Source organism: Schistocerca nitens, chromosome 2 (assembly GCF_023898315.1).
Source record: "Schistocerca nitens isolate TAMUIC-IGC-003100 chromosome 2, iqSchNite1.1, whole genome shotgun sequence".
Taxonomy (NCBI): domain Eukaryota; kingdom Metazoa; phylum Arthropoda; class Insecta; order Orthoptera; family Acrididae; genus Schistocerca; species Schistocerca nitens.
Genome location: NC_064615.1, coordinates 910,503,323 through 910,518,197, shown reverse-complemented (window position 1 = coordinate 910,518,197; position 14,875 = coordinate 910,503,323). Strand labels below are relative to the sequence as shown.

Sequence of the window (14,875 nt, the reverse complement as noted above, 5' to 3'; positions counted from 1 at the left end):
ACATTAGTTATCCGCTCCTTCGCTCCAGAGTTCGATCTGTTTGGTATGACGCTGTCAATGAGGTGATTCCCACTGGCGAGAAATTGCACAAAATCAAGCTGCGGCCCACCCCGTTTTGTGAGAAGTGTAACTTAGTGGAAACGCTGCCGCATCTCTTCCACTGCCGGGATCAAACACAAATATGGCAGTGGACACGAAAGAAACTCGCTGTCATTAATAGGACGTCGGATTCTTCCATTCAACTTTATGACGCGCTCCAACCAGACTGGCAGCTTTATCCTCAATCTAAGAATAATAGTTATGTCTGGCTCATGGGCCAGTTCGTCTATTACATGCTCGTCCATAAAACGCCAACGCTACACGATTATCAGATGTACCTCATCGAAGAGTACTATGCGATTAAGAAATTGCGACAGTATCAAGACCAGTTTCAAAATTTTCTCACTATTGCTTTAAGTGATGGCAGAATTTAAGTTTACAGATCCATTGGACGGATTTTTTTTTTCTCACTAATTTGTTATACTGTTATTGTTTCCATGGATATGGTCTGCTCCGCACCATCAGCTGTGGGTGATTTGCATCATGGGTCAAACGGCGGTACTGAGTGCACAGTGCACTCGGCCTCGAACATTTAATTGTTTTTTGGAGTTCCTTTTCATTTTCAAATGACAGCACTTTACTTTTGGTTCCGCAGAGCGACACCCAGAAGAGGCTCCTCATTTGTTTACTTTCATTTCGCATTATTTTTCATCAAAGCTGCACGCAGATTTAGTACGAACCAGGAGTTTCCAGCAGCTTCTATTCCTCCTATCAAGAGGCTTTACAATACGGGAAATGGTTGTTTGGCATGTCCCTGCTTTATGGTGTCACCACGTTACCAGCGCGCTTCTTCCAATGCATGGCATGCTCAGGGTTTTGAGAAGCAGCAATACACACTCACCCATCGGGAAACCGAATGCACAATACTTATCAACGACATGGAAACTGGGAAAATTATTTCTACGCGAAGACCAACTTTGAGTACCTGCTGTGCTGGATTTCATACTGTGCTGCGTAATCCTACGGCCAGACATGGATTTCATTTTAACATTCTGTTATATTTATAAAAACAATGGAACACACATGACGCCCCATTACAAATTAAACAAAATGTAATAATAAATATAGAACTATAAATTCACATCACAAAACGATGCAAATGGGTGCAGGGTATGGCGGTGACATCGTGGCCAGGCCTCAGGATTGCGACCCCTGCCCACCTTGCCGCCGGCTGCCTAGCACTCACGTGCATCACAAAAAAAAAAAAAAAAAATAAAAATAAAATAAAATAAAATAAAAAAAGACAAAAAAATGGTGTAACGGTACAAAAAAAGAAAAACAAGAAAAAAAATAGCTCAGTCGTAGAGCATAAAAAAAAATGGATAAGGCGTCGGACTTCGGAAAAAAAAAAAAAAAAAAGTCGTAGAGCAAAAAAAAAAAAAAAAAAAAAAAAAAAAAAAAAAAAAAAAAAAGGCGCTGGTTTAAGGCACCAGTCTCTTCGGAGGCGTGGGTTCGAATCCCACCGCTGCCAATTTTTACTTCTCGTTTTTGTGCCATTGCGCTGTGTTCTCGTGGGGTAGAACGCAGCTCCTGCGGCGGCCGCGTCGCGTAGGTAGCGTGGCCGAGCGGTCTAAGGCGCTGGTTTCAGGCACCAGTCTCTTCGGAGGCGTGGGTTCGAATCCCACCGCTGCCAATTTTTACTTCTCGTTTTTGTGCCATTGCGCTGTGTTCTCGTGGGGTAGAACGCAGCTCCTGCGGCGGCCGCGTCGCGTAGGTAGCGTGGCCGAGCGGTCTAAGGCGCTGGTTTCAGGCACCAGTCTCTTCGGAGGCGTGGGTTCGAATCCCACCGCTGCCAACGTTTTCTGTCTCGAAAACAGGAGCACTGATTTCCCGCGAAGGAAATAGCGCAGCAAAGCGTGAGCGTCGCTCTCTTAAACTGTCGTAGCACAGTGCGCGGTGTAACAACAGGATTCACCGGCGCAGTTTGGTCTCATGATTGCTGGCGTTCGTCTCCACGAGATACGTCCAGAGCATGCCGTTCTACGAAGTGGAAGCGTTAATTTTTGCAGTTGTCGTCAAGTAGCGGGTGGACGCTCACCGTGTTTGTTGGAGGAGTGCGTGTGTCGTTATCCGGTGTCGTCTAGTGGCTAGGATACCTGGCTCTCACCCAGGAGGCCCGGGTTCGATTCCCGGTACCGGAAATCCACCATTTTGTTGCTCCTCTTAGGCGACTTGTCCCGACTTTGCTCGACTGACGCTTGCAGAAAAGCACGTTAAGTATGAATGACGGCCACAAGTGACGGCGAGAGAGATGCGACACCTGTCCACCTGTGGTCAACAGACTTGGAGGACTGCAAGACACTGCCAGGGAGATGAATGCAGCTACCCACTCTGGTTAGTGTCCTAACAGCGCAGGCACGTTTCGTTTGCCCGTATACATATAATGGAGATCGCGTCTGACGCAGTGGGCTGAGCTTTGCTGTGTACCGGGCGGGTGCAGTCGCGAGAACTGCTTCCCCGGGCGCCTCCGCGGCCGTGATCGTCTAGTGGTTAGGACATTGCGTTGTGGCCGCAAAAACCCAGGTTCGAATCCTGGTCACGGCAATTTTGAAGGTTTTGCCTTGCTGTTGCTGCAATCATGATCGTCACCCAGTGTTTGAAATCACAATGCTCTCATCACTTTACACTCATGTTCCGCACGCCGCAGGTTGCACTACCATTTCATTATCAGCAACAAGAAATTCGGCCGCCCCAGGGCGTGGGTAGCTGCCTGAGAGGTTAAATCTATAGTCGAAAGGGGCAGTTGTTTGAGGTGCGATGCATGAGCAGCGAGTCGCAGCACAACAGGAAACTGTGTCGTGCACTGTTTTCTAGAGACGCGGGGAACGCTGGCGCAGGTAGCGTGGCCGAGCGGTCTAAGGCGCTGGTTTAAGGCACCAGTCTCTTCGGAGGCGTGGGTTCGAATCCCACCGCTGCCAATTTTTACTTCTCGTTTTTGTGCCATTGCGCTGTGTTCTCGTGGGGTAGAACGCAGCTCCTGCGGCGGCCGCGTCGCGTAGGTAGCGTGGCCGAGCGGTCTAAGGCGCTGGTTTCAGGCACCAGTCTCTTCGGAGGCGTGGGTTCGAATCCCACCGCTGCCAACGTTTTCTGTCTCGAAAACAGGAGCACTGATTTCCCGCGAAGGAAATAGCGCAGCAAAGCGTGAGCGTCGCTCTCTTAAACTGTCGTAGCACAGTGCGCGGTGTAACAACAGGATTCACCGGCGCAGTTTGGTCTCATGATTGCTGGCGTTCGTCTCCACGAGATACGTCCAGAGCATGCCGTTCTACGAAGTGGAAGCGTTAATTTTTGCAGTTGTCGTCAAGTAGCGGGTGGACGCTCACCGTGTTTGTTGGAGGAGTGCGTGTGTCGTTTTCCGGTGTCGTCTAGTGGCTAGGATACCTGGCTCTCACCCAGGAGGCCCGGGTTCGATTCCCGGTACCGGAAATCCACCATTTTGTTGCTCCTCTTAGGCGACTTGTCCCGACTTTGCTCGACTGACGCTTGCAGAAAAGCACGTTAAGTATGAATGACGGCCACAAGTGACGGCGAGAGAGATGCGACACCTGTCCACCTGTGGTCAACAGACTTGGAGGACTGCAAGACACTGCCAGGGAGATGAATGCAGCTACCCACTCTGGTTAGTGTCCTAACAGCGCAGGCACGTTTCGTTTGCCCGTATACATATAATGGAGATCGCGTCTGACGCAGTGGGCTGAGCTTTGCTGTGTACCGGGCGGGTGCAGTCGCGAGAACTGCTTCCCCGGGCGCCTCCGCGGCCGTGATCGTCTAGTGGTTAGGACATTGCGTTGTGGCCGCAAAAACCCAGGTTCGAATCCTGGTCACGGCAATTTTGAAGGTTTTGCCTTGCTGTTGCTGCAATCATGATCGTCACCCAGTGTTTGAAATCACAATGCTCTCATCACTTTACACTCATGTTCCGCACGCCGCAGGTTGCACTACCATTTCATTATCAGCAACAAGAAATTCGGCCGCCCCAGGGCGTGGGTAGCTGCCTGAGAGGTTAAATCTATAGTCGAAAGGGGCAGTTGTTTGAGGTGCGATGCATGAGCAGCGAGTCGCAGCACAACAGGAAACTGTGTCGTGCACTGTTTTCTAGAGACGCGGGGAACGCTGGCGCAGGTAGCGTGGCCGAGCGGTCTAAGGCGCTGGTTTAAGGCACCAGTCTCTTCGGAGGCGTGGGTTCGAATCCCACCGCTGCCAATTTTTACTTCTCGTTTTTGTGCCATTGCGCTGTGTTCTCGTGGGGTAGAACGCAGCTCCTGCGGCGGCCGCGTCGCGTAGGTAGCGTGGCCGAGCGGTCTAAGGCGCTGGTTTCAGGCACCAGTCTCTTCGGAGGCGTGGGTTCGAATCCCACCGCTGCCAACGTTTTCTGTCTCGAAAACAGGAGCACTGATTTCCCGCGAAGGAAATAGCGCAGCAAAGCGTGAGCGTCGCTCTCTTAAACTGTCGTAGCACAGTGCGCGGTGTAACAACAGGATTCACCGGCGCAGTTTGGTCTCATGATTGCTGGCGTTCGTCTCCACGAGATACGTCCAGAGCATGCCGTTCTACGAAGTGGAAGCGTTAATTTTTGCAGTTGTCGTCAAGTAGCGGGTGGACGCTCACCGTGTTTGTTGGAGGAGTGCGTGTGTCGTTATCCGGTGTCGTCTAGTGGCTAGGATACCTGGCTCTCACCCAGGAGGCCCGGGTTCGATTCCCGGTACCGGAAATCCACCATTTTGTTGCTCCTCTTAGGCGACTTGTCCCGACTTTGCTCGACTGACGCTTGCAGAAAAGCACGTTAAGTATGAATGACGGCCACAAGTGACGGCGAGAGAGATGCGACACCTGTCCACCTGTGGTCAACAGACTTGGAGGACTGCAAGACACTGCCAGGGAGATGAATGCAGCTACCCACTCTGGTTAGTGTCCTAACAGCGCAGGCACGTTTCGTTTGCCCGTATACATATAATGGAGATCGCGTCTGACGCAGTGGGCTGAGCTTTGCTGTGTACCGGGCGGGTGCAGTCGCGAGAACTGCTTCCCCGGGCGCCTCCGCGGCCGTGATCGTCTAGTGGTTAGGACATTGCGTTGTGGCCGCAAAAACCCAGGTTCGAATCCTGGTCACGGCAATTTTGAAGGTTTTGCCTTGCTGTTGCTGCAATCATGATCGTCACCCAGTGTTTGAAATCACAATGCTCTCATCACTTTACACTCATGTTCCGCACGCCGCAGGTTGCACTACCATTTCATTATCAGCAACAAGAAATTCGGCCGCCCCAGGGCGTGGGTAGCTGCCTGAGAGGTTAAATATATAGTCGAAAGGGGCAGTTGTTTGAGGTGCGATGCATGAGCAGCGAGTCGCAGCACAACAGGAAACTGTGTCGTGCACTGTTTTCTAGAGACGCGGGGAACGCTGGCGCAGGTAGCGTGGCCGAGCGGTCTAAGGCGCTGGTTTAAGGCACCAGTCTCTTCGGAGGCGTGGGTTCGAATCCCACCGCTGCCAATTTTTACTTCTCGTTTTTGTGCCATTGCGCTGTGTTCTCGTGGGGTAGAACGCAGCTCCTGCGGCGGCCGCGTCGCGTAGGTAGCGTGGCCGAGCGGTCTAAGGCGCTGGTTTCAGGCACCAGTCTCTTCGGAGGCGTGGGTTCGAATCCCACCGCTGCCAATTTTTACTTCTCGTTTTTGTGCCATTGCGCTGTGTTCTCGTGGGGTAGAACGCAGCTCCTGCGGCGGCCGCGTCGCGTAGGTAGCGTGGCCGAGCGGTCTAAGGCGCTGGTTTCAGGCACCAGTCTCTTCGGAGGCGTGGGTTCGAATCCCACCGCTGCCAACGTTTTCTGTCTCGAAAACAGGAGCACTGATTTCCCGCGAAGGAAATAGCGCAGCAAAGCGTGAGCGTCGCTCTCTTAAACTGTCGTAGCACAGTGCGCGGTGTAACAACAGGATTCACCGGCGCAGTTTGGTCTCATGATTGCTGGCGTTCGTCTCCACGAGATACGTCCAGAGCATGCCGTTCTACGAAGTGGAAGCGTTAATTTTTGCAGTTGTCGTCAAGTAGCGGGTGGACGCTCACCGTGTTTGTTGGAGGAGTGCGTGTGTCGTTATCCGGTGTCGTCTAGTGGCTAGGATACCTGGCTCTCACCCAGGAGGCCCGGGTTCGATTCCCGGTACCGGAAATCCACCATTTTGTTGCTCCTCTTAGGCGACTTGTCCCGACTTTGCTCGACTGACGCTTGCAGAAAAGCACGTTAAGTATGAATGACGGCCACAAGTGACGGCGAGAGAGATGCGACACCTGTCCACCTGTGGTCAACAGACTTGGAGGACTGCAAGACACTGCCAGGGAGATGAATGCAGCTACCCACTCTGGTTAGTGTCCTAACAGCGCAGGCACGTTTCGTTTGCCCGTATACATATAATGGAGATCGCGTCTGACGCAGTGGGCTGAGCTTTGCTGTGTACCGGGCGGGTGCAGTCGCGAGAACTGCTTCCCCGGGCGCCTCCGCGGCCGTGATCGTCTAGTGGTTAGGACATTGCGTTGTGGCCGCAAAAACCCAGGTTCGAATCCTGGTCACGGCAATTTTGAAGGTTTTGCCTTGCTGTTGCTGCAATCATGATCGTCACCCAGTGTTTGAAATCACAATGCTCTCATCACTTTACACTCATGTTCCGCACGCCGCAGGTTGCACTACCATTTCATTATCAGCAACAAGAAATTCGGCCGCCCCAGGGCGTGGGTAGCTGCCTGAGAGGTTAAATATATAGTCGAAAGGGGCAGTTGTTTGAGGTGCGATGCATGAGCAGCGAGTCGCAGCACAACAGGAAACTGTGTCGTGCACTGTTTTCTAGAGACGCGGGGAACGCTGGCGCAGGTAGCGTGGCCGAGCGGTCTAAGGCGCTGGTTTAAGGCACCAGTCTCTTCGGAGGCGTGGGTTCGAATCCCACCGCTGCCAATTTTTACTTCTCGTTTTTGTGCCATTGCGCTGTGTTCTCGTGGGGTAGAACGCAGCTCCTGCGGCGGCCGCGTCGCGTAGGTAGCGTGGCCGAGCGGTCTAAGGCGCTGGTTTCAGGCACCAGTCTCTTCGGAGGCGTGGGTTCGAATCCCACCGCTGCCAACGTTTTCTGTCTCGAAAACAGGAGCACTGATTTCCCGCGAAGGAAATAGCGCAGCAAAGCGTGAGCGTCGCTCTCTTAAACTGTCGTAGCACAGTGCGCGGTGTAACAACAGGATTCACCGGCGCAGTTTGGTCTCATGATTGCTGGCGTTCGTCTCCACGAGATACGTCCAGAGCATGCCGTTCTACGAAGTGGAAGCGTTAATTTTTGCAGTTGTCGTCAAGTAGCGGGTGGACGCTCACCGTGTTTGTTGGAGGAGTGCGTGTGTCGTTATCCGGTGTCGTCTAGTGGCTAGGATACCTGGCTCTCACCCAGGAGGCCCGGGTTCGATTCCCGGTACCGGAAATCCACCATTTTGTTGCTCCTCTTAGGCGACTTGTCCCGACTTTGCTCGACTGACGCTTGCAGAAAAGCACGTTAAGTATGAATGACGGCCACAAGTGACGGCGAGAGAGATGCGACACCTGTCCACCTGTGGTCAACAGACTTGGAGGACTGCAAGACACTGCCAGGGAGATGAATGCAGCTACCCACTCTGGTTAGTGTCCTAACAGCGCAGGCACGTTTCGTTTGCCCGTATACATATAATGGAGATCGCGTCTGACGCAGTGGGCTGAGCTTTGCTGTGTACCGGGCGGGTGCAGTCGCGAGAACTGCTTCCCCGGGCGCCTCCGCGGCCGTGATCGTCTAGTGGTTAGGACATTGCGTTGTGGCCGCAAAAACCCAGGTTCGAATCCTGGTCACGGCAATTTTGAAGGTTTTGCCTTGCTGTTGCTGCAATCATGATCGTCACCCAGTGTTTGAAATCACAATGCTCTCATCACTTTACACTCATGTTCCGCACGCCGCAGGTTGCACTACCATTTCATTATCAGCAACAAGAAATTCGGCCGCCCCAGGGCGTGGGTAGCTGCCTGAGAGGTTAAATCTATAGTCGAAAGGGGCAGTTGTTTGAGGTGCGATGCATGAGCAGCGAGTCGCAGCACAACAGGAAACTGTGTCGTGCACTGTTTTCTAGAGACGCGGGGAACGCTGGCGCAGGTAGCGTGGCCGAGCGGTCTAAGGCGCTGGTTTAAGGCACCAGTCTCTTCGGAGGCGTGGGTTCGAATCCCACCGCTGCCAATTTTTACTTCTCGTTTTTGTGCCATTGCGCTGTGTTCTCGTGGGGTAGAACGCAGCTCCTGCGGCGGCCGCGTCGCGTAGGTAGCGTGGCCGAGCGGTCTAAGGCGCTGGTTTCAGGCACCAGTCTCTTCGGAGGCGTGGGTTCGAATCCCACCGCTGCCAACGTTTTCTGTCTCGAAAACAGGAGCACTGATTTCCCGCGAAGGAAATAGCGCAGCAAAGCGTGAGCGTCGCTCTCTTAAACTGTCGTAGCACAGTGCGCGGTGTAACAACAGGATTCACCGGCGCAGTTTGGTCTCATGATTGCTGGCGTTCGTCTCCACGAGATACGTCCAGAGCATGCCGTTCTACGAAGTGGAAGCGTTAATTTTTGCAGTTGTCGTCAAGTAGCGGGTGGACGCTCACCGTGTTTGTTGGAGGAGTGCGTGTGTCGTTATCCGGTGTCGTCTAGTGGCTAGGATACCTGGCTCTCACCCAGGAGGCCCGGGTTCGATTCCCGGTACCGGAAATCCACCATTTTGTTGCTCCTCTTAGGCGACTTGTCCCGACTTTGCTCGACTGACGCTTGCAGAAAAGCACGTTAAGTATGAATGACGGCCACAAGTGACGGCGAGAGAGATGCGACACCTGTCCACCTGTGGTCAACAGACTTGGAGGACTGCAAGACACTGCCAGGGAGATGAATGCAGCTACCCACTCTGGTTAGTGTCCTAACAGCGCAGGCACGTTTCGTTTGCCCGTATACATATAATGGAGATCGCGTCTGACGCAGTGGGCTGAGCTTTGCTGTGTACCGGGCGGGTGCAGTCGCGAGAACTGCTTCCCCGGGCGCCTCCGCGGCCGTGATCGTCTAGTGGTTAGGACATTGCGTTGTGGCCGCAAAAACCCAGGTTCGAATCCTGGTCACGGCAATTTTGAAGGTTTTGCCTTGCTGTTGCTGCAATCATGATCGTCACCCAGTGTTTGAAATCACAATGCTCTCATCACTTTACACTCATGTTCCGCACGCCGCAGGTTGCACTACCATTTCATTATCAGCAACAAGAAATTCGGCCGCCCCAGGGCGTGGGTAGCTGCCTGAGAGGTTAAATCTATAGTCGAAAGGGGCAGTTGTTTGAGGTGCGATGCATGAGCAGCGAGTCGCAGCACAACAGGAAACTGTGTCGTGCACTGTTTTCTAGAGACGCGGGGAACGCTGGCGCAGGTAGCGTGGCCGAGCGGTCTAAGGCGCTGGTTTAAGGCACCAGTCTCTTCGGAGGCGTGGGTTCGAATCCCACCGCTGCCAATTTTTACTTCTCGTTTTTGTGCCATTGCGCTGTGTTCTCGTGGGGTAGAACGCAGCTCCTGCGGCGGCCGCGTCGCGTAGGTAGCGTGGCCGAGCGGTCTAAGGCGCTGGTTTCAGGCACCAGTCTCTTCGGAGGCGTGGGTTCGAATCCCACCGCTGCCAACGTTTTCTGTCTCGAAAACAGGAGCACTGATTTCCCGCGAAGGAAATAGCGCAGCAAAGCGTGAGCGTCGCTCTCTTAAACTGTCGTAGCACAGTGCGCGGTGTAACAACAGGATTCACCGGCGCAGTTTGGTCTCATGATTGCTGGCGTTCGTCTCCACGAGATACGTCCAGAGCATGCCGTTCTACGAAGTGGAAGCGTTAATTTTTGCAGTTGTCGTCAAGTAGCGGGTGGACGCTCACCGTGTTTGTTGGAGGAGTGCGTGTGTCGTTATCCGGTGTCGTCTAGTGGCTAGGATACCTGGCTCTCACCCAGGAGGCCCGGGTTCGATTCCCGGTACCGGAAATCCACCATTTTGTTGCTCCTCTTAGGCGACTTGTCCCGACTTTGCTCGACTGACGCTTGCAGAAAAGCACGTTAAGTATGAATGACGGCCACATGTGACGGCGAGAGAGATGCGACACCTGTCCACCTGTGGTCAACAGACTTGGAGGACTGCAAGACACTGCCAGGGAGATGAATGCAGCTACCCACTCTGGTTAGTGTCCTAACAGCGCAGGCACGTTTCGTTTGCCCGTATACATATAATGGAGATCGCGTCTGACGCAGTGGGCTGAGCTTTGCTGTGTACCGGGCGGGTGCAGTCGCGAGAACTGCTTCCCCGGGCGCCTCCGCGGCCGTGATCGTCTAGTGGTTAGGACATTGCGTTGTGGCCGCAAAAACCCAGGTTCGAATCCTGGTCACGGCAATTTTGAAGGTTTTGCCTTGCTGTTGCTGCAATCATGATCGTCACCCAGTGTTTGAAATCACAATGCTCTCATCACTTTACACTCATGTTCCGCACGCCGCAGGTTGCACTACCATTTCATTATCAGCAACAAGAAATTCGGCCGCCCCAGGGCGTGGGTAGCTGCCTGAGAGGTTAAATATATAGTCGAAAGGGGCAGTTGTTTGAGGTGCGATGCATGAGCAGCGAGTCGCAGCACAACAGGAAACTGTGTCGTGCACTGTTTTCTAGAGACGCGGGGAACGCTGGCGCAGGTAGCGTGGCCGAGCGGTCTAAGGCGCTGGTTTAAGGCACCAGTCTCTTCGGAGGCGTGGGTTCGAATCCCACCGCTGCCAATTTTTACTTCTCGTTTTTGTGCCATTGCGCTGTGTTCTCGTGGGGTAGAACGCAGCTCCTGCGGCGGCCGCGTCGCGTAGGTAGCGTGGCCGAGCGGTCTAAGGCGCTGGTTTCAGGCACCAGTCTCTTCGGAGGCGTGGGTTCGAATCCCACCGCTGCCAATTTTTACTTCTCGTTTTTGTGCCATTGCGCTGTGTTCTCGTGGGGTAGAACGCAGCTCCTGCGGCGGCCGCGTCGCGTAGGTAGCGTGGCCGAGCGGTCTAAGGCGCTGGTTTCAGGCACCAGTCTCTTCGGAGGCGTGGGTTCGAATCCCACCGCTGCCAACGTTTTCTGTCTCGAAAACAGGAGCACTGATTTCCCGCGAAGGAAATAGCGCAGCAAAGCGTGAGCGTCGCTCTCTTAAACTGTCGTAGCACAGTGCGCGGTGTAACAACAGGATTCACCGGCGCAGTTTGGTCTCATGATTGCTGGCGTTCGTCTCCACGAGATACGTCCAGAGCATGCCGTTCTACGAAGTGGAAGCGTTAATTTTTGCAGTTGTCGTCAAGTAGCGGGTGGACGCTCACCGTGTTTGTTGGAGGAGTGCGTGTGTCGTTATCCGGTGTCGTCTAGTGGCTAGGATACCTGGCTCTCACCCAGGAGGCCCGGGTTCGATTCCCGGTACCGGAAATCCACCATTTTGTTGCTCCTCTTAGGCGACTTGTCCCGACTTTGCTCGACTGACGCTTGCAGAAAAGCACGTTAAGTATGAATGACGGCCACAAGTGACGGCGAGAGAGATGCGACACCTGTCCACCTGTGGTCAACAGACTTGGAGGACTGCAAGACACTGCCAGGGAGATGAATGCAGCTACCCACTCTGGTTAGTGTCCTAACAGCGCAGGCACGTTTCGTTTGCCCGTATACATATAATGGAGATCGCGTCTGACGCAGTGGGCTGAGCTTTGCTGTGTACCGGGCGGGTGCAGTCGCGAGAACTGCTTCCCCGGGCGCCTCCGCGGCCGTGATCGTCTAGTGGTTAGGACATTGCGTTGTGGCCACAAAAACCCAGGTTCGAATCCTGGTCACGGCAATTTTGAAGGTTTTGCCTTGCTGTTGCTGCAATCATGATCGTCACCCAGTGTTTGAAATCACAATGCTCTCATCACTTTACACTCATGTTCCGCACGCCGCAGGTTGCACTACCATTTCATTATCAGCAACAAGAAATTCGGCCGCCCCAGGGCGTGGGTAGCTGCCTGAGAGGTTAAATCTATAGTCGAAAGGGGCAGTTGTTTGAGGTGCGATGCATGAGCAGCGAGTCGCAGCACAACAGGAAACTGTGTCGTGCACTGTTTTCTAGAGACGCGGGGAACGCTGGCGCAGGTAGCGTGGCCGAGCGGTCTAAGGCGCTGGTTTAAGGCACCAGTCTCTTCGGAGGCGCGGGCTCGTGCTAATCGCCCCCTGGGAGTGGCGCGTGCGGCAGTGCTTGCTGGTGCCCCGTGGGCGGCGGTTCGTCGCGGCGGCTTCTTCTTCTGCGACTGTGTTGCCTCTGAACAGTGAGTAATATGGATCAAGAAGATAGGGAAAATAACATTCAGTGCGCCTTTGTTAGGAACGTTGTTAGGCCGTCTTCTTTCGAAATTCATAAGTGGATTAAGGAAGAGTTGCAATTACCGGAAACCGAAGTACTGAGATTGCAGTTGGATGCTTTTCTGAACTCTTTATTTTTGAAACTTAAATCTTTGTGATTCCTTAGTGAACGTGAGTGGCGGTATTCGAAAATTTAAGTACATTGATGGAAACATTAGTGTGGTGACTGTTTCAAATGCTGGTTATGGGATACGAAATGTTCGTGTTTTTAACTTGCCTTTTGAAACCCGTAGCGCGACAATAGCTCGGAGCTTAATGCCTTATTGTACTGTGCTCTCGGTAACAAAAGAAAAATGGTCGTCTGTTTACATTTATCAGGTGGAAAATGGTATTCAGAGTGTGAAAATGATTGTCCGAAAACACGTGCCGTCGTTTTTAGTCATTGCCGGTCACCGGGCATTTATTTAGTACAGCGGGCAGCCACAGACCTGTTCATTTTGTAATGCTAGTGATCATTTGCGACAAAATTGCCCGAGACGTAGGCGCCCAGTACAGTTGCCATTAGCTGGTCAGGACAGTGGTCAAACTGATGTTTTGACGCATGCGTCGGTCGCACTGGGCCAGTCGCTCACACGCCGACAGGCCGAAAATACAAACACGACCGAGGCCGAAGCGATGGAAATTACTCCTACCACGTCTCAGATTGCTGCTGTTTCGGAAATGTTTGAAAATTCAGCGTCTGTAAGTGAAGGAGACCTTGTAATACTGCCCCCGGCCGCTGTTGCTAGTGATGTACCGCCTGTTTGAAACATCGATCCTGTTGTTATTGCTTCACCTGTCGTAAATATCGGCTCGTCCACTTCTGTAGCTGATGACGCTTCTGTAAACGAGGGTGCGTCGGTTTCTTCTGTTGATATTGAAAGGCGCGAGGAAAGGGAAACCATCCCCGCCGTACCAGAACCCAAACCGCGACGTGCAAGCTATATGGGTAGAAACAGTGGCTCGCAAAGATTCCGTAGCGCCAGTAGTACCGGAATTTTGGAAGGAGTTTCGGTTCGAAGGGAACGGAGTCGTTCTCCTGATAGCGCACCTGTTTCGCGTCGCAATCCGAAACAGAAGCAGAAAAATCCACAACGATTCCCGAACCGCACCGATGTTATCTCGAAGCAGGTGCTTGATTCCGGCCGGCGGCAGCAGCGTCCGTTAGCTAGTAGTCAGCCCGTGCAAAAGCTAAGTGCGTCAGAAAGCCGCCGTGACGTTACGGTTCGTCAGCTGAAAGAAATTCTAAACAAGGGAGAACAGGAAAGTGAACAGGGAGTCGAATTTCAAGGTGAAAGTGTTCCCACTACGCAACCTACGCAGCCGCCTGTGAAACGCAAGTCGGAGGATTCTTATCAAAAGCGTACGCGCCCACAACCTTTTGCTGGGTCGGAAGCTATTTCTGAACCAGTCAATACCGCGAATGTGTCGTCTGCAACTACATCTAATGTGGCTATGGAAGTGGGCCCACTCTGTCCGGAGTTGAGTACGCCAATAAACTGATCAGAAGATGTAGAATAAGAAACGGGTATCGCACCCCCTGTAGCGCGTGTTTTCTTCAAATACTTTATAGTAGCACATCCACCATCAGTTGTTGCTACAATTAATGTTATTAGAATTGAGTCAAACGTTAAATTTTTAACTTTGGTTGACTTTCTTCAGTATGTTCGTGCAGACGTCGTTTTTCTACAAGAAGTGATCTCACATTTGATTCACACGGTGCCAGGATATCAGGTTTTAGTGAATTTTGATCCTGAATTTCGTTGTGGCACAGCAATTCTCGTTCGTGTAGGGCATGATATCTCAAACATCGCGAGACTTCCAAACGGTAGAGGTGTAGCATATACGGTCAACAACACAACGTCCTCTACGTGAATGTGTACGCTCCTTCTGGTGCTGATGCAAAGCCGTTACGGAGTGTTTTTTATGGCAGTGAATTGTGTCATCTTTTCCAAGGTCCCCACCTCCCTGTGGTTTTAGGAGGCGATTTTAATTGTCTGCTCGACGATAGGGATCAAGAGCTGCGAGCCTACAAATGTCTTGAGCTGCAGGCTTGGTTACGGAACTTAAGTTGACTGATTCGTGGAGGCATTTACACCCACATGACCACGGGTTTACGTACTTTTATCCCACTGGTAGGAGTCGGCTTGACAGAATATATGTATCCAGTGACAGGAAGCATTGTATTCTGACGTCGGTGGTTCATCCTGTAATCTTCTCTGACCACTGTGCTTATATTTGTCATTTCCGTTCTGTTAGCACCACCACCTCGCGTGAGACGCCTATTGAAATTGAATACCCGCCACTTATCTGATACTACATTAGAACCCATCATTGTCAATGTATGGCGGCGAGTTCTACAATATCGAGTTCT

The 14,875-nt window shown here is 52.5% G+C and overlaps 34 non-coding genes across 34 annotated transcripts; all 34 read left to right on the top strand.

Annotated features, from left to right (window-relative positions):
- The first annotated feature begins 1,650 nt into the window (after positions 1 to 1,650).
- Trnal-cag (transfer RNA leucine (anticodon CAG)) lies at positions 1,651 to 1,732 on the top strand. The gene has a single exon. It is a non-coding gene; the product is annotated as a tRNA-Leu (tRNA).
- An 80-nt stretch (positions 1,733 to 1,812) lies between these two features.
- Trnal-cag (transfer RNA leucine (anticodon CAG)) lies at positions 1,813 to 1,894 on the top strand. The gene has a single exon. It is a non-coding gene; the product is annotated as a tRNA-Leu (tRNA).
- A 274-nt stretch (positions 1,895 to 2,168) lies between these two features.
- Trnae-cuc (transfer RNA glutamic acid (anticodon CUC)) lies at positions 2,169 to 2,240 on the top strand. Its single transcript has one exon. It is a non-coding gene; the product is annotated as a tRNA-Glu (tRNA).
- A 331-nt stretch (positions 2,241 to 2,571) lies between these two features.
- Positions 2,572 to 2,643, top strand: Trnah-gug (transfer RNA histidin (anticodon GUG)). Its single transcript has one exon. It is a non-coding gene; the product is annotated as a tRNA-His (tRNA).
- A 292-nt stretch (positions 2,644 to 2,935) lies between these two features.
- Trnal-aag (transfer RNA leucine (anticodon AAG)) lies at positions 2,936 to 3,017 on the top strand. Its single transcript has one exon. It is a non-coding gene; the product is annotated as a tRNA-Leu (tRNA).
- An 80-nt stretch (positions 3,018 to 3,097) lies between these two features.
- Trnal-cag (transfer RNA leucine (anticodon CAG)) lies at positions 3,098 to 3,179 on the top strand. The gene has a single exon. It is a non-coding gene; the product is annotated as a tRNA-Leu (tRNA).
- A 274-nt stretch (positions 3,180 to 3,453) lies between these two features.
- On the top strand, positions 3,454 to 3,525 carry Trnae-cuc (transfer RNA glutamic acid (anticodon CUC)). Its single transcript has one exon. It is a non-coding gene; the product is annotated as a tRNA-Glu (tRNA).
- A 331-nt stretch (positions 3,526 to 3,856) lies between these two features.
- Trnah-gug (transfer RNA histidin (anticodon GUG)) lies at positions 3,857 to 3,928 on the top strand. Its single transcript has one exon. It is a non-coding gene; the product is annotated as a tRNA-His (tRNA).
- Positions 3,929 to 4,220: 292 nt separating this feature from the next.
- Positions 4,221 to 4,302, top strand: Trnal-aag (transfer RNA leucine (anticodon AAG)). Its single transcript has one exon. It is a non-coding gene; the product is annotated as a tRNA-Leu (tRNA).
- Positions 4,303 to 4,382: 80 nt separating this feature from the next.
- On the top strand, positions 4,383 to 4,464 carry Trnal-cag (transfer RNA leucine (anticodon CAG)). The gene has a single exon. It is a non-coding gene; the product is annotated as a tRNA-Leu (tRNA).
- A 274-nt stretch (positions 4,465 to 4,738) lies between these two features.
- Positions 4,739 to 4,810, top strand: Trnae-cuc (transfer RNA glutamic acid (anticodon CUC)). Its single transcript has one exon. It is a non-coding gene; the product is annotated as a tRNA-Glu (tRNA).
- A 331-nt stretch (positions 4,811 to 5,141) lies between these two features.
- Trnah-gug (transfer RNA histidin (anticodon GUG)) lies at positions 5,142 to 5,213 on the top strand. Its single transcript has one exon. It is a non-coding gene; the product is annotated as a tRNA-His (tRNA).
- Positions 5,214 to 5,505: 292 nt separating this feature from the next.
- Positions 5,506 to 5,587, top strand: Trnal-aag (transfer RNA leucine (anticodon AAG)). Its single transcript has one exon. It is a non-coding gene; the product is annotated as a tRNA-Leu (tRNA).
- An 80-nt stretch (positions 5,588 to 5,667) lies between these two features.
- Trnal-cag (transfer RNA leucine (anticodon CAG)) lies at positions 5,668 to 5,749 on the top strand. The gene has a single exon. It is a non-coding gene; the product is annotated as a tRNA-Leu (tRNA).
- Positions 5,750 to 5,829: 80 nt separating this feature from the next.
- On the top strand, positions 5,830 to 5,911 carry Trnal-cag (transfer RNA leucine (anticodon CAG)). Its single transcript has one exon. It is a non-coding gene; the product is annotated as a tRNA-Leu (tRNA).
- Positions 5,912 to 6,185: 274 nt separating this feature from the next.
- On the top strand, positions 6,186 to 6,257 carry Trnae-cuc (transfer RNA glutamic acid (anticodon CUC)). Its single transcript has one exon. It is a non-coding gene; the product is annotated as a tRNA-Glu (tRNA).
- Positions 6,258 to 6,588: 331 nt separating this feature from the next.
- Positions 6,589 to 6,660, top strand: Trnah-gug (transfer RNA histidin (anticodon GUG)). The gene has a single exon. It is a non-coding gene; the product is annotated as a tRNA-His (tRNA).
- A 292-nt stretch (positions 6,661 to 6,952) lies between these two features.
- Positions 6,953 to 7,034, top strand: Trnal-aag (transfer RNA leucine (anticodon AAG)). Its single transcript has one exon. It is a non-coding gene; the product is annotated as a tRNA-Leu (tRNA).
- An 80-nt stretch (positions 7,035 to 7,114) lies between these two features.
- On the top strand, positions 7,115 to 7,196 carry Trnal-cag (transfer RNA leucine (anticodon CAG)). Its single transcript has one exon. It is a non-coding gene; the product is annotated as a tRNA-Leu (tRNA).
- A 274-nt stretch (positions 7,197 to 7,470) lies between these two features.
- On the top strand, positions 7,471 to 7,542 carry Trnae-cuc (transfer RNA glutamic acid (anticodon CUC)). Its single transcript has one exon. It is a non-coding gene; the product is annotated as a tRNA-Glu (tRNA).
- A 331-nt stretch (positions 7,543 to 7,873) lies between these two features.
- Positions 7,874 to 7,945, top strand: Trnah-gug (transfer RNA histidin (anticodon GUG)). Its single transcript has one exon. It is a non-coding gene; the product is annotated as a tRNA-His (tRNA).
- A 292-nt stretch (positions 7,946 to 8,237) lies between these two features.
- On the top strand, positions 8,238 to 8,319 carry Trnal-aag (transfer RNA leucine (anticodon AAG)). Its single transcript has one exon. It is a non-coding gene; the product is annotated as a tRNA-Leu (tRNA).
- Positions 8,320 to 8,399: 80 nt separating this feature from the next.
- Trnal-cag (transfer RNA leucine (anticodon CAG)) lies at positions 8,400 to 8,481 on the top strand. Its single transcript has one exon. It is a non-coding gene; the product is annotated as a tRNA-Leu (tRNA).
- A 274-nt stretch (positions 8,482 to 8,755) lies between these two features.
- Positions 8,756 to 8,827, top strand: Trnae-cuc (transfer RNA glutamic acid (anticodon CUC)). Its single transcript has one exon. It is a non-coding gene; the product is annotated as a tRNA-Glu (tRNA).
- Positions 8,828 to 9,158: 331 nt separating this feature from the next.
- On the top strand, positions 9,159 to 9,230 carry Trnah-gug (transfer RNA histidin (anticodon GUG)). The gene has a single exon. It is a non-coding gene; the product is annotated as a tRNA-His (tRNA).
- A 292-nt stretch (positions 9,231 to 9,522) lies between these two features.
- On the top strand, positions 9,523 to 9,604 carry Trnal-aag (transfer RNA leucine (anticodon AAG)). Its single transcript has one exon. It is a non-coding gene; the product is annotated as a tRNA-Leu (tRNA).
- Positions 9,605 to 9,684: 80 nt separating this feature from the next.
- Trnal-cag (transfer RNA leucine (anticodon CAG)) lies at positions 9,685 to 9,766 on the top strand. The gene has a single exon. It is a non-coding gene; the product is annotated as a tRNA-Leu (tRNA).
- Positions 9,767 to 10,040: 274 nt separating this feature from the next.
- On the top strand, positions 10,041 to 10,112 carry Trnae-cuc (transfer RNA glutamic acid (anticodon CUC)). Its single transcript has one exon. It is a non-coding gene; the product is annotated as a tRNA-Glu (tRNA).
- Positions 10,113 to 10,443: 331 nt separating this feature from the next.
- Trnah-gug (transfer RNA histidin (anticodon GUG)) lies at positions 10,444 to 10,515 on the top strand. Its single transcript has one exon. It is a non-coding gene; the product is annotated as a tRNA-His (tRNA).
- Positions 10,516 to 10,807: 292 nt separating this feature from the next.
- On the top strand, positions 10,808 to 10,889 carry Trnal-aag (transfer RNA leucine (anticodon AAG)). The gene has a single exon. It is a non-coding gene; the product is annotated as a tRNA-Leu (tRNA).
- Positions 10,890 to 10,969: 80 nt separating this feature from the next.
- On the top strand, positions 10,970 to 11,051 carry Trnal-cag (transfer RNA leucine (anticodon CAG)). Its single transcript has one exon. It is a non-coding gene; the product is annotated as a tRNA-Leu (tRNA).
- Positions 11,052 to 11,131: 80 nt separating this feature from the next.
- Trnal-cag (transfer RNA leucine (anticodon CAG)) lies at positions 11,132 to 11,213 on the top strand. Its single transcript has one exon. It is a non-coding gene; the product is annotated as a tRNA-Leu (tRNA).
- Positions 11,214 to 11,487: 274 nt separating this feature from the next.
- Trnae-cuc (transfer RNA glutamic acid (anticodon CUC)) lies at positions 11,488 to 11,559 on the top strand. The gene has a single exon. It is a non-coding gene; the product is annotated as a tRNA-Glu (tRNA).
- Positions 11,560 to 11,890: 331 nt separating this feature from the next.
- On the top strand, positions 11,891 to 11,962 carry Trnah-gug (transfer RNA histidin (anticodon GUG)). Its single transcript has one exon. It is a non-coding gene; the product is annotated as a tRNA-His (tRNA).
- Positions 11,963 to 14,875: the final 2,913 nt, after the last annotated feature.